The 22,156-nt window shown below is 38.0% G+C and overlaps 1 protein-coding gene across 2 annotated transcripts in view; it reads left to right on the top strand.

Annotated features, from left to right (window-relative positions):
• The window catches only part of LOC135464639 (tensin-3-like), a 185,125-nt gene that overhangs the window by 37,412 nt on the left and 125,557 nt on the right, over positions 1 to 22,156 (top strand). The window contains exon 1 of one of the 2 annotated variants that reach the window (XM_064742104.1): positions 14,399 to 14,624. The exons of the other annotated variant lie outside the window; for it this stretch is intronic. The gene's annotated coding sequence lies outside the window, so the exon portion shown is untranslated. Of the gene's footprint in view, positions 1 to 14,398; positions 14,625 to 22,156 lie in introns of those variants that run through there. 2 annotated transcript variants of the gene reach the window in all.

Raw genomic sequence — 22,156 nt, 5'->3', positions numbered from 1 at the left:
GAGAATTAATATGTGAATTTGGGGGGCCTCTGTGGCTCAGTTGTTTAGCGCGCTAGCGTAGCGTAATGACTCAGGAGTCTCTCACCAATGTGGTCGCTGTGAGTTCAAGTCCAGCTCATGCTGGCTTCCTGTCCGGCCGTATGTGGGAAGGTCTGCAGCAACCTGCGGATGGCCATGGGTTTTCCCTGGGTTCTGCCCAGTGTCCACCCACCATAATTCTGGCCGCCGTCGTATATATTCTTGAGTACGGTGTAAAATACAAATCAAATAAATAAATAAATATGTGAATTTGGATTTTGTCAAGGAGGAAACCTCAAAAAGTGGTCTACAGTATTGATTGGGTAACGTTAAGCCGTATAGATATTGTACATGTAAGTATATGTTATGTGAATGTAAGACTTCTTGAATTCTCGTACATGATTCAGGAGGAGGATTTGGCATTCATTCAATTCATAAAGGAGCTAGCAAGTTGTTCAGACATGTTGTACGGTTAGGGTAAAATGAGAAATGGAATATATTGGACAGCGTGTCGGTGCTGCATTTTTTCAAAAAGACCAAGGATAGAGCCAGCGTCGACGCAATGGGCTGGGTGTTTTTCAGCGCTTGCGTGTGTAGTCATGCAAGTTCTTGCATAGAAAGCCAGCGTTGCGTGAAATTTGTCAAATAAGTATAAGTAATTTACTACCGTCTTTTTTCCACCACTTAAAAACACCATAGCTGATTTAGGTCATGATGCATCTTGAAAAGACAGTCACCTTTTCTTTCATATGCTGTCACAAATGCCTGGACGTCGTAAAGGCTGGCAGTAAAAATGATCTATTAGATGTCGCTTGGTTGAATCCCGATAGTTTCAGAAGTGTTCAGTTTGTGTCAGACAAGTATTCAGTTTTTGAGGCTCTTTGGTAAACATGATAGATCTCCTCTTCAGGCAGCGTCCACTTGACAAAGGAGAGCCCTCAGATATTGCTATAAGCTTAACCTAGTTGCATACATCAAACAGTGTTCACATTTTAACTTTAGGATCAAGGTCAACGCTGTGATTTATGACAGTGCTGCGAATCAAGTTACATCTGCATTCGGCACAAATTTGTGCTATGCGTCTATTTTGTTTGTTTTTTTTTGTAGGAAATTGACATCTCTTGCCAGTACATTTGCAGTTCAAGACCAGCTTAAGTTGGAAAAATCTTACTGATTGGAGTTTGGCCTAATCAGGCGCTAAGTTTGTTTTAAGTGTATTTAAGGCTAATATGAAGTATTATGTCAGATGAAAGACTATTGTATACTGTTGACCAATATAGCTTGATTCACCTTGTTAGAGTTTTTTCAACCAACTATTAAATGCATTTGAGACATAGAATGCAGAGTCATTTTTGACCACATTGTGCCAGTAATGCCATGTCAGCTTTTTGCCGCTGAAATTACACTCAGTCTCTATTGCTAGATTGGATTTGATTTGTGCTTTCGCAGTTCTGGAGAATATTTCACTTATATATCAGCAGAGATCATTATGGTAGGGAAATTATGCTACATGCCTAGAGCACAGGGGAACCCCACAACCATCTGAAGGTTGCTGGCAGACCTTCTTACATTTGGCTGGAGAGGAGGTCAGCATGAGCTGGACATGGACTCACAGTGACCACATAGGTGAATGGCGTGGACTACGTATTAAACTTCTCCGCTCAAAATGAATCAAAAATGTAGCGAGAATATCGATGTGACGTCATGGATACCGAAAAGGGTTCCAATACATGTAGATCACCACAGAGCCCCATGCATTTAATAACAGATTACAATAAAGTTAAAAAAATACAATAAAGCATAGACAATATTTTATAGCCTTTTATTATTTATTTTTGTTTAATCTGACGCCAGAGCATTCTGAAACCCAGCTTGTGTGTGCATTATAAGTGCAGGCACAAATGTTGTGGAGACCAGCTTGGGTGTATGCTCATCCTACATTCAGGTAAAAACGTTGCATGATATGACCATCTGGAGGCCAGCTTGGGTGTATGCTCATCCTACTTTCAGGTAAAAACATTGCATGATATGACAGTCTGGAGGGCAGCTTGGGTGTATGCCCATCCTACATTCAGGTGAAAACGTTATATGATATGACAGTCTGGAGGGCAGTTTGGGTGTATGCTCATCCTACATTCAGGTGAAAACGTTATATGATATGACAGTCTGGAGGGCAGTTTGGGTGTATGCTCATCCTACATTCAGGTGAAAACGTTGCATGATATGACAGTCTGGAGACCAGCTTGGGTGTATGCCCATCCTACATTCAGGTGAAAACGTTATATGATATGACAGTCTGGAGGGCAGTTTGGGTGTATGCTCATCCTACATTCAGGTGAAAACGTTGCATGATATGACAGTCTGGAGGGCAGTTTGGGTGTATGCCCATCCTACATTCAGGTGAAAACGTTGCATGATATGACAGTCTGGAGACCAACTTGGGTGTATGCTCACCTTACATTCAGGTAAAAACGTTGCATGATATGACAGTCTGGAGGCCCACTTGGGTGTATGCTCATCCTACATTTAGGCATGAATATTGTATGTGACATCCTGGAGGCCAGCTCATCCTACATATTGGCACAAATTTGTGTAATATGGCATGACACGTTGACATTCTAAAGGCCAGCTTGAGTGTATGCAGACACAAATGTTGTGTGATATAGCATGCCATGTTTGAAACGGGGGAGGGGGGAGGGGGGGGGGGTGCTGCTTAGGCATTCATGCTAATTTTACCTGTGTGATTAGAATTTTCGCTGTAGAAACATGTTTGCCAGAATATATGTATATACATTTGGCAGCAATTTTCTTCTCTCTCTCTTTTTTTTTCTTTTATTTATTTTTTTGAGTGTGTGTGTGTATTTGCTGGGACACAACTAGCCAAACAGGTGAGACTGCTTTTCAGGTTGAACTTAAACAGGTAGGACAAGTAGAAACCTGTCAAATGACAGGCTGACATTTGTAAGGATTCATCCCTAGTCACTCTTCTGCCTGGGGGGTGGGGGTGGGGGGAGCGACTAGCTGACATGGTTGTGTCAAGCTTTAATACTGACTAGAATGCATGCAGCAAACTGTGGGCTTAAGGGCTCAGGCCAAAGATGTGTAATTCCCTGTCTTTGCTGCTTATTCGAGGGCTATGTGCTGACTGCTTTGCTACCATATATACATACAACCACGCTGTGTAATATTGTGGGTATACATGTCTTGTAGATTAATTCTCCTGGTTTGGCCTTAATCATCATTGCCATAATTAGGTAAATGATATTACCATAATTTGGCACTGTGTGGCCATAGCCCAAAAGTGTTGTTTTTACAAAAGTTACTTGTCTGCAACATGCCAACTGAAAATTTGTCAGTTTTCCCCAGGTACTCTTTGTTTTCTCCATCCATGTATGAAAGTGACTGTTATTTTCTTTGTATGGATGTGAAAAATTATTGATTATAGAATTTAACAACAATCAAAATAAATAAATAAATAAATCCACATGCACAGTATGATAATGATGTAATGGTAATGATATTGACTGAATTATTCATGACATCTCAGAGTCCTGATTCTTTGACCTGAATTTTACATATGTTTTCATACAGCATTCTCCCTTGGCTGGTTTATACTACCTGCATATATATATATATATATATATATATATATATATATATATATATATATATATGTGTGTGTGTCCTCACAGACATGGGATGAAATATATATTACCAAATTATCGAAATTCTGTCAGCAACCTGCAGATGGTCGTGGGTTACACCTAGGCTCTACCCGGTTTCCCCCCAAAATTATGCTGGCTGCCGTCGTATAAGTGAAATATTTTTGAGTAAGACCTAAGACCCCAATCAAATAAATAAACAAATAAATGTAGATCGTATGTAAATAGTGTGCAGGATTCGATGTATTTATGGAGACATTTTATGGCTTTTATCTGTTCATCATTAGAGGGAAGAAACCAATTTAATATATTAGCACATCATCACCTGCCTTAGACCAAAAATAGATGTGTGAACGGTTAATATGTGATCTGTATTTAGCTTTAACGGTGTAATGGACTCTCTCACATGTGCCACTTCTTGTACGGATACAGCATTGGTATGCTCACTGGTTTAAAAATAGAATTACTAATATTGACTGAATCTGATGGGGGCAAAAAAAAGAAGTTCTCTAAAGAAAAGAAAATTAGGTCACTGTGAAGGAGAAATGTTGCCCTTTCTTTCGACAGATCTCAGAGATATGTTTGTACATGTATACTGTATGTATATTTGTGTGTGCATCTGCAGAAACACTCAGACTTGGGGAATTTTTGTTAGACTGTTTTTCAAACTAGTTATTTCCTTGTCAGTTCTTAATGTAGAATAATTGCAGGTCTTTTAGTTGCATTTTGCTTCGTCTGTACCTAATGTGACCCAGGACATGTATGTGTACACATATAATATGCCGCATAGCTTCTGTAAGCTTGCTTAGAAACATTCTGTTAGCGAAATAGTTTGGAGTTATTCATGGCCCACCCAGGTTGTTGTGATATCAAATTTTTCAAGGTGATTGTGTATGTAAATGTTGATGACTTATGCAATGCGTTTTCTTCTTGTCATGCCCACTTGGAATCACGCAGTCAACTTGTATGAAAATAAGATCTATGCTGTTCCCAGATCTGTGCACTACTTTATCTGTCAAGTTGCTCACAGGTGGCCTCCATGGCTCAGTTGGTTAATGCACTAGCGCAGCGTAATGACCCAGGAGCCTCTCACCAATGTGGTCGCTGTGAGTTCAAGTCCAGCTCATGCTGGCTTCCTCTCCGGCCATACGTGGGAAGGTTCTTCAGCAACCTGTCGATAGTCATGGGTTTCCCGCCGGGCTTTGTCTGGTTTCCTCCCGCCATAAAGCTGGCCTCCATCGTATAAGTGAAACATTCTTGAGTGTGGCGTAAAATACCAATCAAATAAATAAATAAATAGTAAAGTTGCTCAGACAAATGTCAGCAAGCAAATGATATCCATGACAGAGGCAAAATGTAGTCCTTCTATAGGCAATGTCAGAATGGTCATGCATTAGAACAAGATATCCCATATTTGATTAGTTGATTCAGCTGTGAAGATAACAAACAAAGAAAATCAGTGCTTTACTTAAATGTACATGTGCAGGGTTAAGGGTTTGGATTTATTTATTTAATTTGTGTTTTACGCCATACTCAAGAATATTTCACGTATACGACGGCGGCCAATATTGTAGTGGGTGGAAAACGGGCAGAGCCCGGGGGAAACCCACAACCATTGGCAGGTTGCTGACAGGCCTTCCCACAAGCCAGCATGAGCTGGACTTGAACTCACAGCGACCGCATTGGTGAGAGACTCCTGGGTCATTTCGCTGCGCTATCATGCTAACCAACTGAGCCACGGAGGCCCCTCATTAAGGGTTTGGATGATCTAAAATCGTTTGGAAAGTCTTATAAAGGTGATCACAGAGAGAGCATGGCTGTATTTCTAGATGTCACCAGAAACTATATCAGGCAGAAAAATAAATGTTATATGGAATTAATGATGTACGGAACTGGAATTTCATCTATGCATTACTCACAAAGAATCAGTCCGGTATCAATTGCAGTTGATGTACACTGTACATATATTCAGTACAGTGCCTTTTCAGTTGCACTCAGTTTACAGTGTTTGGTTGTGGTAATAATCTTAATTTGTAATTGACCTCAGTGACTTTAAGGCTTCAATGGTTATGGAACTGTTTGCAGGATTCGCAATAAGTTATTAGAAAATCTTTAACTGAAAATATAGAGACACAAAGTAACACTCACAACACTGTTGTTCTACACATAAACACAACAGATTACCCAAATTATAGTTTATTTAGTTTATTTTATAATTACGTAGAAGTTTCCTAGCAACCCAGTCTTTATGATAATGCGCAAAGCTTGTTTTTGTGGTTGAGACACCATAGGATTTAGGAATGCATTGGTTTTGTGAATGTATGTAACACATAGTGTCAGCTAGCTTGGGATATTAAAACAAACGCCAGTAGCATCTTGCAAAACTCGCTCTGCCTAACCAGCCCAACCAGATCTGGACTAAATTAGCTTACCTGGCTGTGTAGGCAGGTAACAAACTGTGTTTATTGTCTACCTGAGGAAGCTGCAGAAAGGTGTTGCTGATTAACCAAGTTTTCTCCGTCCAGGTAAGCTTCAATTTGTCTTTTCTGTGGAGAAATTTCATAGTCAAATATATACTTTGTTTACAGGCATGTGTATGCCAGGTGCTGTTTTGATCACACATCTGTAGATATAATGCTAGACCCATATATATTTAGGTGTTGTGCTTAAAAAAAAAATGCATACATTAACCCATCTGGTATTATCAGGGAAGCTTAATTTGCATAAATTGATCAAACAGGGATTCTTAGAAGTTGCCCTGCCTTAATTGTAAAGTTCCTGGAGGATTGTGTTGATGTGTTTTACATGTACAAATACCTAGGCTTGCAAGAAAAATGTGAAGCAAATTCTTCATGAAATCCACACCAAAAAGTTGATCTGAACTTTTAAATTGATGGTCTCCTGGTCAGTAGTTGATTCAAGACACACTTAATAATTTTTAATGCCTGTGCATTAATGCATATCAATGAAAACAGTTTTGGTGTGTTCTAGGTGTAGCCAGCAAGGTCATGTAACTTGTGGCGTTTGATTGGCCAGTTCCAGAAAGACGTTGAAATTGGACTTGCAGTTTTGTAATTTGGAGGTGTGTAATCAGTACAGATCTGTCATCTCCCTAAGTTTGCCTGATAAACCAGTTAGGCTGCTTGAGTACAGGCTGATGTTACACCATGAGGCCTTGACATCAGCAAAACCCAGCAACCAGTTGACGTTATGTCGACTCAGTTGCATTTTAACAGAACGTGCAGTGAAATGATGTTTTCTGGAGAAAAGTTTCGTCATTGAAATATGTAGTTTTTGGGGGTGATAGAAAAAGATGGAAAAACAGCTCGGTAAATTCATGCAGATTTTCAGCGACGTGAATTCATGCAAATAGGCATTTACATGTATGTGAAGTAAGTTTATGCAAATTTACAGGAGATGGAGCATGAGCACATTCTGTTTCAGTTTAAAGACAATGTTTTATCTCCATGTAAGAATAATATCCCTCACATACCCCCCCACACTCCACCCCCACCCACCCCCACAACTGTGAACAGAGATTACCATCAAAAAAGCAAAACGGTCATAGTTTTTCTGTTTTAGCCGTCGTTAGTACATACTCATTTATTTCATCATGGTCAGAAACACTATGGAGTTGTCTTATGTTTTGGCTGATATTACCATACTAATGAAAAGCTTCCATGGTCGTTAAGACTAATTATTTGTGCGCTTAGCAGCACATGATATTGGTGAAGATCTCAATTAGATCTGGCTAGACATGTACATGTGTGATACAGTGAAATGCTTTATAATTATGTGAGTTTTGAAAAGTGGGTGTTTCAGATCTTTGAGATTAATAGCTTCGATTGGTGCATTTTTTTTTTTGTCTCAGAAATATAGGAATTCCAGGAACGTGTTTTTTTTAGACCTGTTTCATCTGTAATTTTAGAATGTGAATATTGAATTGTTGCAAATATTGCAAGATAATTTATAACAATATGTTCAATTTGATCTGGGTTTTATGCCAGCATTCTTGAGAATATTTCACTTACACTAGAAATTAACATGTACAGTGTAAGTGCAGTATTCATAGCAGCCTGATATTTCCTGTTAAAATTAAGGCATATAAAATTACCTTCCAAAGTACATAATTGAGAGCCTTCTAATAACAGTTTCATATTTCTTAAGAAAACAACACGCAGATTCTCTAGAGGAAAGTTGACCCAGATGTAAGGCAAAATATCTGGTGTGAAAAGGGACATATTTTTTGTGTCAGTCCGCTGAAATTTCCATTTTTGTGTTCGCTCACGATCAGACATGACTTGTCATTCATTAGTCTCTGTGTAGCAACTCGTAGAAAACTGCCTGGTGGGAATTAGTACAATTTGTTTCATGCCAGCTTGTGAAAATAGGTACAGTTAAATTGGCATGCATGAATATTAAAGTAGTTTAACATCTAATAATATACACACTGTAGTGTCATCATTTATATACAAGTATACTAGCATCAGACTTGCATTTAACATATACCATTAGAGTGAGTGAGTGCTGGGGGTTTAATGTCGAACTTAACAATTCTTCATTCATATGACGACGAAGGAATCCTTAGATTGCATGTCGTGTGCGTCCTTTTTGCAGGACGGATTTCCACCATTCTTTTATCTAGTGCTGCTTCACTGAGATGACTTACCAAAGGCAAGTAAGCCGCACTGCCCGAGCCAGTAAACTGATGCGGGTCAACCAGTTGTTGCGCTATCCCTTTCATGCTGAATGCCAAGCGAGGAAGTTACAACTTTCTCTTGTAAAGTCTTAGGTGTGACTCGACCCAGGATTGTCCCTGGATCTACTGCTTCCAATGTACCATTAGAAAGCTTAAGACTTAATTTTGTCTGAATACATTACTCTTGGTATGTACTTGAATTGGGTGGACGATCACCATAGGGTGGACCATCGTCATTGGGTTGACCATCATGATTGGGTGGACCATCATGATTGGGTGGACCGTCACAATTGGGTGGACCATCACGATTGAGTGGACCATCGTGATTGGGTGGACCATCATGATTGGGTGGACCATCATGATTGGGTGGATCATCATAAACCCAACAGCATACATATAATATGTAGCAGCAAGCAATACTGGTTTGGCCTATCCCTTTAATATATTGATCCCAATCTGTTTTAAGTATGCAAATACATATTACATTTAGTTATAGAATTGGGATATCTCAATGCTGGCTGGCCAGTAGAAAACTCCCTTTAGTTCAGCACATTAAAATAATCGCAATTGACTCTGCAAGATGCAATATCAAAAGTGCATTTTGTGTCATCTGCTCTAAAGCAGAAAACCATAGAAAAAAGATACATGGATTTTGTTTTTAATCAATACTTTTAACAAGATAAGCATACTTGATTAATGGAATTCGCCAGCATCCGGAGATTTTGGGTCTGATATCTTCGCAAATTCTATTACCTTTATTGGGCAACTCAGGAGCAATGTTATAAAAACAGACATCAGTCGTACTCTAGCGGCTAGCTTCCAGAGATTCTCCTTTCATTTGGCACTTATTGATTATGGAGAGCAAACCAAACACCAGCTAGGAAAGCATAATAATCACTCGAGGATTGCCACTCAGTAGCGCTGTTGACTTGTGAATCGCTGCAAATTAAACCTGGAATTGACAGAGATCTTACGCTGTAATCTCCCTTCAGATGTGATGAAGCTAGGGAGAGAGCTCCATGTAGTACATGTGCAGGAGATCGAGTGCTGTTTGCAAGCAGATGCCCTACTCTCGTATTAGCTGGAAACCGATTCATTGCATGAACAAAAGATTTGGCATATTGCTCTTGCTCTCGACAGAAAAAGCTTTTAAATTTCCCAATACACAGTTGTACAGGTCTTTCAGTTTGGATTTACCTCCCCTATTTACTCCCGCCCTCATCTAAGTTTTCTACCAGTGACAACGATGATGGATGATTTTTTCTCAGTGTTATACCATTACCTTACCTTTTGAGCAAATTTATGTACTTACTGTCAAATATTCATTAATTTCGGTAGATAATTTCATTAACAACCATTTGATTTCTACAAATATCACATTAAAGGGTTTTTTGTTTGCCCTCCTGCAATGCTAGCACACTGACCCTAGAAATAGATCAATAACAAACGATTAGGCAAAACGGAACAGGTATTTCAGAGCAAATTTGGGCGGCAGACATATGTCGCTACGGCAACGCTGAGTAACATTACGTTGATTGCCTCGTGCTTTGCTAAGCTGATAGACAGTGTCACGGACAAGTGAGGCTTAATTAACGAACATGTGTGAGCGAGGACCAATTGGCTTTCAGTATGTGACACGGCAAAACTTGTCCTGGAATTTCACTAATATCGTACTGCGATAGGTAATGCACAATCAGTTTTGAGCCATGAGACTGCAGGGGCATATAGTAGCTCGAAAGCATCAGTTTATTTTTAGTTTTTATTAATTCATTTGATCATCCTGAACAATCAAACAGTCACGCCTACACAGCGAGTTCAGTCCATGCATGTACACCTGGAACCAGAAACCAGAGGCGCACATTTTGAATATTCAGGCCTTGCTGTTGGATACTATGGTTTCAGGAGCCCAAGTGTTAATAATGAACTCAACATGGACATTTGTTTGAATACATGAGTTCATTCTAAGGCTTTCTGATGAACTGAATGACAAATTCGTGGAAAAATTATGTTATGAAATAGAGCATATTTCACTGCGTTGTGATGGGATTTCTGAACTTGGACTTTGAGGATTCCGACATTATGATGCGATTTATTCGCGAGATCATCGATTTGATCACAAAGGTAATTTTGTTTGTTTTACTTTGTTATCACATGATTTTAGTTTGAGTATGTCGTATGTCATGCTTCGGCCAGTGTGAGATTGTACACTGTAAAATTGGAAATCAATAGTGGTAACCCTCATCAACGAATCCATATGATTACGAAAAGTTATCCTAAAGAAATTTAAAATTGTTCGAAATTTATGAAGAAATAAGTGGGTGTTAGTGTTTCCTGATGCCTTAAACAGGCCCGAAGCTAATCACATCCATTTATGCAATGTCATGGTATGAAACACATCCTCATTTACATAGAGACCATTCGCTTTCAAGGGGGACGGACTTGTGCTAGGTGTTTAAGGAATGTGGAGCAGAAAACTTTTGATTAAAGTTGAATAATAGTTTAATACTATGACAAAACATAAGTGTCAAATAGAATTTGAGAGAAAATATTTACATTGAAAGAGCTCAGAGTTTACCTGGCTTGATGAATTGTTATATTGATAGAGACGCCAATTTGTCACTTCTCATTTTTAATTTTATGGCAGTGTTGCTGGAGCCTATTTTACAACTGCAATGTCAGCATTGCAGTTTAAATAAGCTGTTGTGGTACAGTTACACGTTGATCAAGAGTCAAGAGTCATGTGACAATTGTTATACGTTGATCAAGAGTTACGTAACAACTGTTACATGTTGATGAAGAGTTAAGAGTCATGTATTAATTGTTACATGTTGATGAAGAGTTAAGAGTCATGTATTAACTGTTACATGTTGATGAAGAGTTAAGAGTCATGTATTAACTGTTACATGTTGATGAAGAGTTAAGAGTCATGTAACAACTGTTACATGTTGATGAAGAGTTAAGAGTCATGTAACAACTGTTACACATTGATGAAGAGTTAAGAGTCATGTAACAACTGTTACATGTTGATGAAGAGTTAAAGAGTCATGTAACAACTGTTACATGTTGATGAAGAGTTAAGAGTCATGTAACAACTGTTACACGTCGAGGCCAGGACTAAGAATGGTGACAAAATTTTTGTTAATTTTCTGCCAATGGGCAGACCAGAGACATGTCTATATTTCTACATGTTTATACTAACATGTGGTCACAGTGTTAAGGGAAAAGACAGCACCAGAGCAAAGGTGTATATATATATATATATATATATATATATATATATATATATATATATATATATATGCATTGATAAAATATTGATATGAAATTTAGAAAGCATACCCTTTTTATTTCTGTGATAACCAAGATATTATAGTTGAATGTAAGCCAAATCGCACACATTGAGAATATCAAAATTTCTGCCATGTTTTTAATTGTGGTCATTAGAGTGGGAGTTTGAAAACAGAACTGATCCTGCATATGTCACCTGAGCCCTGGTTTGCCTTTTAACTATTGACATATATATCTGTGGAATGTGAATCTGTTGTGTTTCCAGTTGCTCTACGGTGTCTCATCCCATGGCTTCGTAAGAATGGCTGTCTTGTAAGTGAAATATTATTGAGTACTGCATGTAAACAAATAAAAATTAAGTTGTGACATTTGTTTGATAAGCTTTTAAATGCAGTTTGTAAAAAAAAATGTATACAGTGGCTAGGGTTTTCTGTGGACGAGTTAACTGTATGTACATGCAGAGCCTGTAGAGAAAATGACACCATCATGTTTTATCATGTAGGCCTACACATGTATATGACAGACCTCCCGATTGAAGTTGAAGTTGAAGTTTCTTGAGAGGAAGCTTTAGAGTGGAATATGCAACCTCATTGGTAAAGGATATGTCTTCATTAAGAGTGACACCTAGAGTTGTAGATAAATGAGCATTCAGTTAAGATGTTTAAAATACTACGTGCCAGCTCTTGTATATATCACTTCTAGAATATAGGGGCATACATGTTCATAATACATTTAGCGTGTCAAGTTGATTAAAATGTTTTATGCATATATCTACATTTGTACGCCTTTGGCTTTATAAAGGCGTTGTTCAGCAGAGCAGTACATGTATGTCATTACAACCGGTACTGTAATGTTTTGAATTCAAGTAACAAATAGTTTTACGCTGTGACTACAGGTGATTGGTTTGACCTGAAAGGTCTTGATTAGTCTCAGGTAGATTTCAGGTAAATATCAATTAAGGTGACACAGGCTGACTGGAGCTTTGTCCAGGTGACTTGAGCATTAATTGATGGCCACTCAGGTGGGCTGGGGCCAGTTCATCACCGGCTAGGCCCAGGTTCTCGCTACAGGTGATCTATTAAGGTAAGAATACCTGGTGTGACATCCAACTGAGCTGACACATTCTTCAGGTAAAATAAACCAAGATTGCTGAAAATTAATACAGGTATGTCTTCATACCTACATGTCACCTGTATGGGGTATACCTTTGATGAGAAAGAAAAGGTTTTTTTCCCTTCTTTCTTTGAGGAAGACTGAGGGGTGATCAGAAATCTTTGCAAGCTAACCTTCCGGGTTTACACCCACAGATATACATTGTTAATTCATTTACATGTTACTTTTATCAGCTATTGGTTTATAAAGAATACTACAAAGAACTTACAAATACATCATATTTTCTAAACAATACTTCACAAAACTATACAGGCCAAAACCTAGCTACAAAGATAGTAACTTACATACTCACTTTTTAATCTTGTTGATAATTCACATGTGGTACATATACTGTATATGACTAGCGTCAGATTGTGCCTTTTTTCCTGTCTTGCAGGATGATAGTTGAATTGTTCTGTTGCTGTAATTAGGTGCTTTACCACACAGGAGGTGACAGTTTCCACACAGCCAGCTTTGGGTGAAGTCAAAATTTGAAATGAGGTTTGAGTTCTTATTTCACAGACAATTTGATTTAAAATTTGGAACTCTTAAAATTAGCAGTCAAGTGTTATATGTTAAACTAAATATAAAGAATGGTTCTCATTAATAGAAATGGGTGCGATAGGCTTTGTGTTGGGATGGCCGTGATTTTAATGTGGTTATATGTGGGTCATTCGAGCGAGAAATGGGGTCTGCACCAAATTCTGGAGAGGGAATTGCTTTTTTATTCCCCTTTTTTCCTTTGTTTTCCCTCAGTTTGTAACAGATGCAATTAAAATGCTCACTTGTGTGGTCTTGCATGAAGTTGAAGTGAGATTGACATACTTGTCACTCATGGAAAAGTTTTCCAGTACCTCTCATAGCCAAAAATAAATAAATAAAAAACTTAAAATTTGCATACTACGTGTACGAGTTATCATATGAATTGTATCATGTACATCATGTGCTTGAAAGCATTCATGTCCATCTGTCTTGTCACAGTGCAGTTCTTTAACCTTTTCCTTTTGAATTGCAGGTCACTAAATTTTAAGGTTGTTTCTTTATTTTTACTGCAGTTTAATGCTCTCTTTGAAAATATAAAATTCAGCAGATTGTGCAGACTTTCAGAGTAATAAACCTTTCTACCTAGGTTATCGAAATGTTTACTTGCTCAATTTCAGTCACAGTTTTGAAATGTGGCAAATTCAGCTATGTCCTTACAGTCCCAATGTTCCAGTTAGTTGCAATGCTGGGATTCATATATTTAATCCAAACTTGCCTTCATCTCTGGAAAGGACTAGAGGATTTCTAGTTTACATCTAGCCTGCTTGTATTTGGTCATGCGTAAAAACAGTCATAGCATAAAGCTTGTACTGTTGCCAGTGGCGAGTACCCCCCTTGGAGGCCTCCTTTTTTGACAGTTGTCGAACTTCTAGGGGACACCTCGCAGCGCACCTTGTACAGACCCCCAAATCTCGCTTTGACGAGCGAGCGACCTCAGAGCTTACCTACCTGAGTGAAAGTGCCCGGAGCTACGTTGCGCACACCTCAGACACGAGAGCTGAGGCTAACTAGGTTTACCTGTGGCAGCCAGTTGTTGACCTCCAGAAATAGCCATCTTGACCAGCCTGTATACATGGACCTATGCAGTGTGACCAGAGCAATTATACTGTAGCTGCATTACTACATGGAGCCACTAACCTGTAATACCTGAACAGCTGGGATATAGCCCCACACCGTAGGATTTACCGGGGGGAAATAAACAAGGTGTACCTGTGGAGGTAAAGCCATAAGGACTAAGGCATACACACTGTAACCTGTGCCAGGTGAGTTTACATTTCATAGTTTATACCTGAGAAGGGCACAGGTACCCAAATGACACCTTGACATGGATTTCACCTTCTCATGGATTTCACACAGTGGTTTGATTTTTATTAAACATCTTAAGAAGACCCAATTTCAAAGCTACAAACTTTTTTTTTTAACATGGGTTTGTTACCTGTAAGCAAGTACATGGAATTGTATATCACTATATGAAGTGTTAACTAAGTATTCACCTGAAAATAGAACATCCGCAACTGACAACTGAATTCACACCTGTAATTCTCTGATATGTCTTTGAGAACACACCTTTCTCAAAACCACCTACTTTTACATCTCAAGTTATAGATGAAGTTTTTAAATGCTGTATTTAAAATTCTAGATTTGAGGCTCAGTACTAACTGAAGCTACCTGCTTAAACAGGTTAACGATGTTCATCAGGTTTACCTGGCTAACTTCTAAGGTGTTCCATTAAGTGCTGGTAGATATACTGACATTCACCACAGGTAAATAACATCCTGCCACAATGTTGCCGGTGTTTGCATGGCCTAGGTACAGGTAGCTCGTCTGGTCTAACAAACTAAATATACAGGTGTGTGTTGAGGTAATAGTCCACCCTGTTAAACACAGCTGCGTGAAGAGGTGAAACCTCATTTACAGTACACAGCGGTTAATGATGTTAATATTGTGCTTAATCATTATGTGTGTATATAATTTATACTTTATTGATATGCATGCATATCAATAATTGATCAGTTGTTTTGTGTGATCTCAGGCCTATGTCCAGTCACATCTCATTTATTTACCTGGATATTTAAATGTATCAAAATTTTGATATCAGGATAAGAGCCAGGCATGTTCTGTAGTCTGCTCAATAAAGAATGAGTCATATATGGCTTATGCATAGTGGGCAATATGTTATTAATAAAGACAGGTGATTTCTGAGTACAGGTGATCATGTCTACTAAGTTGTCCCCCATTCAGGGAGTATTTTCTTTGCTGTAGCAAATAATGCAGTGAACCAACTTAATATAATGTATCAGACTCAGTGAATGTGGTCACATTTGCTTGATTTTCACTGCATAGGCCTATACATGAACATTTATGTTAAGACAGTGACCAGGTTTATAGGTTGAGGAATATTATCAGTGCTGAGGAGAGATAAAATCAACAACAAAAAACATCCCTTATCTCCTCACCAGGTACTTGATAAACCCTCCTGCTGTAAATAAATCTGTAACCCAGCAAGGATTTGAACTCATCATTATTATTGTGGTCACCAAAGCAGGGAGTGAGTGCTTCAGGTTTAACGCCACAAAGCAGGGAGAGGCAGGCTTGGAGAATTACACTCAGCCTGCATACATTTGTATGTTTATGTTAAATTCAAGATATGCTTACTACCTGGTGGCAGTTATCAAAAGTCTAGTCAATAAAGCTGGCCTGTCAATATCTATAATTAACATAGAGGGAACAGCTGATATTTTTGAAAAACACATTATATATATTTTTTATTACTATAGACATGATAAGTATTTTTCCTTAGATTCACAGTAGGTTTCATCATGTTGACTATTTTTATGGATGATGACCTATATATCACAGAATTAATTTGCATAAATAATCACCCTAAAACCTCAGTGCACATGAAATCCTGGTTGCATTTTTTTTTTCTTGGAAGTTAGCATGTATATTAACTGAGAACTGCATACTGATCCCTACCTGAGTCTCAAGTGATTATAAATTATTACCTTAAGCCTATAGCCACAGGTATTGCTGTACCTTAATGTTGCAGACCTAAAGGTTATAATGCTGTAGGGGCCTCCGTGGCTCAGTTGGTTAGTGCGCTAGCGCAGCGTAATGACCCAGGTTTCTCTCACCAATGCGGTCGCTGTGAGTTCAAGTCCAGCTCATGCTGGCTTCCTCTCCGGCCGTACTTGGGAAGGTCTGCCAGCAACCTGTGGATGGTCGTGGGTTTCCCACGGGCTGTGCCTGGTTTCCACCCACCATAATGTTTGCCGCAGTCGTATAAGTGAAATATTCTTGAGTATGGCATAAAACACCAGTTAAATAAATAAATAAATAAAAACTTAACTTCACATGGAGATCATGTAAACAATATCTTGATGATCGTGTTTCTTGATTTCAGAATAGGAAAAATTAAAAATTCAAGTTTCATCGTCTCATAAACTCTCAAAATCTTCGTACAATTTTTAATTACAAGTTGACCAAGAATTACCAATACTTCTTTCAATAACTATAGTGTTTCTTTTTAGTTAATCATTTGGGGTGAATTTCACAAAACTGAAATTCATAGATGCATACGTGTAAAACCTCTGGGGCAACATGACCAGTTTATGAGAAGAAGTTATGAAAAATTGAATCAGCTTACAAAGTTTTATGAAAGCGGGTCGGAAGCTGTAATTACACTTGTGCATCTACTAGAGATCTACTTGTGGTAATAAGATCATGCCATGGTTCTAATTGTTCTTACAAAAATTTGTCCATTTGCCAAATTTCTACTGAATTGAATCCAAGACGACTGTGAATTGTATTGGTATATATATATATATATGTATATGTATATATATATATATATATATATATATATATATATATATATATATATATATGCATGACATGTACACGGATCATGTTCTATTGATTTCAATAAAGTCACCAAGTTCACACTCAGTACCATGCATTGATTTTTGGGGATTAAATCTTATGTTGTTGTAGCATGTGCACCATCTACGTATGCAGTGTTTATGTCTGTGTATATAAACAGTGACCATATACATGTATACATTTGTTTGCATGACCTATCTGATATACATAATACATGTATATTATATTGAATTGTACGCATACCTGCCTCTCTGTGTATTACGAGGATATGTATATTGACATGTATCTTGCCATGAGTCTTAAAGGAAAGGACTTTTAAAAATCAAAGTAGGCATCACTAAATAGATCACTTAAAATTATGTATAAATATACTGTCGTTTATTTTTTTAGATTTTTCTGAAAAGGCGTCCAAAAAATTCTAAGGAGGGCTTTATGGACCATGCTATCAGAGTTTAGGAACTCTGATGTCACATGACGTTTTTCGAAATATACCCCGATAAAATATTTCCCCTAAAATTCCTTTCTTCTGGTGAACATCAGGAAAAAAAAGTGATGTGACGTCCGAGTTCCTAGATACCGTCAGTATGTCTCATAAAGCCCACCTTAGTATTCAGATATTTGAATGCCTTTCAACACTCCTGAAAAAATCTGAAAGAATAAATGAAAGCAGTTTTGTACTTAATTTTCAGTTGTCTGTATGGTGAACCTTACTTCATATTTTAGTTTTCCTCTAGTTTAATGACAATTTGAAATACATGCATGGACTGACAGGTATAAAATACAAAGCAATAGATGTTGACATGTAATGTTTACGACAATATTTTTTACACATACCTAAGTACAAGATGACATTGGCATTTTGTGCAATGTCGCTGCTGTTGAGAATTTAGGTTTCTTACCTTTAATTTGGGTTGCAATGATATGGGCACTTTAGGTTTCTTACCTTTAATTTGGGTTGCAATGATATGGGCAATTTAGGTTTCTTACCTTTATTTTGGGTTGCAATGATATGGGCAATTTAGGTTTCTTGCCTTTAATTTGGGTTGCAATGATATGGGCAATTTAGGTTTTTTCCTTTATTTTGGATTGCAATGATATGGGGAATTTAGGTTTCTTACCTTTATTTTGGGTTGCAATGATATGGGCAATTTAGGTTTCTTACCTTTAATTTGGGTTGCAATGATATGGGCAAGGAAATCAGCTCTTGCTTGACTTCTCCAAAGTCCTTGTATTCCACGCCTAGATTGGTTGAAGAATTACGGGTGAACAAAAAATGTGATGGTTTTTGTTACTCTAATCTAGACAAACCTGTTTCGCTTAGAAAATGCAGTCAGTTCCTTTTTTCCATCAACTTGTAAAGTTTTATTATCAAGATAATTCATAGTAGGATAGGGCTTTGGTACAAAGAAAAAAGTAAGTTTGTCTGCCTTCAGAGCCTTCAGGTTACCTTTTAAGTTTAGGACTTCGTTGCTGTACATTTTTATTTTTGTTGTTTATTGCATGGCGTTGACATGTTTTAGTTTATTTTTCTAAACGCTCTGGTTCATCAGTGTCATGTTACATTTTGTTTCATGCTATAAAACATTGTTTATGGGCATCACAAATGGGAAATACTTGGGTGAGATGTGCTAAATAGCAGTTTGTTTGGAGAAAGCCCTGCACCTAATGTAATTGATGTAGTACTGTAATTGTATATATTCGGGCAGACATAATGGATTTGTCTTTATTTTAGATGGAGAAGTAAATTGACAGTAGTTAATTTTTGACAGCCTCAGTATGTTTACTTGAAGCAGAAACTTATATCGCAAGATTTATGATATACCATTACACTTGTGATTCTCAATCTGTATGTACACATAGAGTTTTTTAGTTAATCACTCGGGCTAAAACAGAATCTTTTACTTATCCAATTCTCAATTCTTGGTCTCTTTATGTAATGCTCTTGAAATTAAACCCTGTGATGTGTCAGTTACATGTATACCAGTGTGTTGATCAAGGGGTGTGGGTGCACAAAGATGTCTGATGATACTTGTACGATATTGTACTTCTAGGACAATGGTATAATAGTCACGTACAAAATATTGTACAACAAATGTTGGATAAATAAATGTCGTACTCCGCTTTGTGAACGTGACCCCTGATCTGTGTGTGACACGTTGCGTGCTTTGTTAGTTTCTACTTGTCATTGGTAGGTAGTTATAAACAGCAATGTCTTTGTAGCTTAAGCTCTGGTTTCCTCCACACATAAAGCTGAGCACCATTGTGTAAGTGATTTAAATATTCAAGAGTATCAAGAGCAAATTCTGTGTTAATCTGGGTAGAATTATACTAACATGATGGTCTTAAGATGAGTTAATGATGCAGTCTTTATCAAGATGGATAAGTTTTTTTAAACTCTCTATTGGAAATGGACGTAAGGAGGAATATTGAAACGATTGAGCCATTCAGCTGTGACAAGCAGGCCTAAAAGCAACTTGATCGCTCTGTGGGTCAGTCAGTCAGTCAGTCAGTCAGTCAATGAAATCTTCAGTCAGACACTTCCTGAGAAGCTCCAGTGGATGACTGATTGAAATTCTTCACTCATCCAAGCAATCAAGGTGATCAAATAAACAGGAACTCGTTTGGCCCATATTTCATGAGTTAATTATTTGTGAATCTGGTTGTAGCCTTTATGAATCTGTTCTTACATAACACAGTCATTCCTACCTGTATATTTATTAAGAGAAGGTTCAGGACTGTCACACCTGTTGGCTGGTGGCATGAAATTCACCCTTTTGTTTATTTTTATTTTTTTTATGGTTTGGGACTGTGAAACAGTTAACTGATACACACCAATTACAATGATCAATGCAAAGTTCCGAGATATTGTAACTTGTTCCTCGTACGTGTTGTACAGTCAGGTAAGGAGACGGGCACACAACGCTGTGGGAGTTTTTATCTCAACTCAGGTGCATTTTGTAGGAATTCCATGGTTTCTAACGGAAACTAAAGTTTATGAGAAACTCCAGCTTACCATAGCTTGCATGTGTAGAAGACATTTTGGGTGCACAGGTGAGTTCTGAGCCAGCTGAGGTAGGCAGTTTTACCTGTCTGTTAATTGCCGGTTCGGCTGACAGGTAAATAGGTGATTATACTGCCTAAATAGTAATTGCTACCCCTTAATGAGACCACCGTGAGAAATGTTTACCTTCAAGTTACTGTATGTAAAATTTTGAGGAGGCTCTCACGGGTTCACATCATTTACAGACAAAGCTTTTTGGAATGTGTTTACATAAGGTCCTTCCCCCCCAGTGTCTGCCCAGTTTCCTAACTTCCACCATAATGCTGGCTGCTGTTGTATAAGTGAAATATTTTTGAATGAACTAATCAAATAATTAAATACACAAGGCTCATAAGGAGTGCATGTATGAAAATACCTTAGTTTGGTTAATAGTTAGCATTCTTGTACGTGTATCGAGACTTCCTGTAAGGTGAATTAGAAGTGCAAACTTTTATGGTTTTTACCTGATCTGAAACTGAGAGAGTAAAACGCATGGCGATGATTTTGTTGCATTTTTTTATTTATTTTTTTATATGCAATATTGCATGTGCAATTTGTGGCTCATTTTGCCTGGAAGTAAACCGTACAGATCTGGAAGAGTCCATTTTACTCAAAAAGCCATTTCTTGGTTCCACTGGATTTTGGAATGTATTGTTGATCATCCTTGCTGGCATGGTGCATTCAACTAACCATTACCCATGTCACAAAGACACATTGTTGTGTACATTTTTGTACACACAAATGAGAAGCAACAGTGTAGGATGTTGCCATGTTCAAAAACAGTATCGGCCCAAATAGCAGAGTTGGTAGAGCGTCAGCTTCAGGAGCAGTAGATCCAGGATCAATCCTGGGTCGAGTCACACCTAAGACTTTAAAAGAGGAAGTTGTAACTTCCTCGCTTGGCGTTCAGCATGAAGGGGATAGTGCAGTGACTGGTTGACCCATATCAGTATAATGGCTCGGGCTGGACGGCTTACTTACCTTTGGTAAGTCGTCTCAGTGAAGCAGCACTAGACAAAAGCTTGGTGGAAATCCATCCTGCAACAAGGAGGCACATTACATACAAGCACTCGCTCACTCACTCAAAAACAGAGGTATATTAAAGTGATGTATTTTTCCAATGGAGTGTTGTACACTGGATACTTGCGAACATTTATATTGAAAATACTTAATGAAAAAAATTGAAGGGGTTGAAGTATACCTTTAACTGTATGAAAATGTTGTAATTAAGAGGTTAATTGGCTGGGAATAAATAAAATGTATAAAGCCAGATTTAATTCTGTACAGTTCATGTGACATATTCCAGGCATAGAGGTTAATTAAATGTTAACGTTATTATATTATTTCTGTCAGTTTTGATTGCGTTATAAATGTCATACAATTATTTCGAGCTCATAGACTAGTCTTCAAATGAGTGCAAAACCTCCAGTGTAGTACATTTAAATATGTCTACTTGTGCCAAGCTAACGGTGCCCTAGCTGACACCCCAGTTTTGGATGAAATCAAATGAGAAGCAGAAAAGTGCACCTTCTGGGAACCTGTATATAGACAGAGTAGGAGAGATGAGCCAATTATATCACCCAGATCCATTGTAGTGCATGCAATGTCATTCCTGGCGCTACATAGTGACATGACAAAGTGAGTGCCTGACACAAGGTATGTAGCACACCATACATATATATGAACGTAAATGAACATGACAAAGTGAGTGCCTGGCACAAGGGCTGTAGCACACCATACATATATATGAATGTACATGAACATGACAAAGTGAGTGCCTGGTACCAGGTCTGTAGCAACCATACCTGTACATAAACGTACATAAACATGACAAAATGAGTGCCTGACTCAAGGTTTGTAGCATACCATACA

Source organism: Liolophura sinensis, chromosome 4 (assembly GCF_032854445.1).
Source record: "Liolophura sinensis isolate JHLJ2023 chromosome 4, CUHK_Ljap_v2, whole genome shotgun sequence".
Classification (NCBI taxonomy): domain Eukaryota; kingdom Metazoa; phylum Mollusca; class Polyplacophora; order Chitonida; family Chitonidae; genus Liolophura; species Liolophura sinensis.
This window is presented reverse-complemented; position numbering and strand designations above follow the sequence as displayed.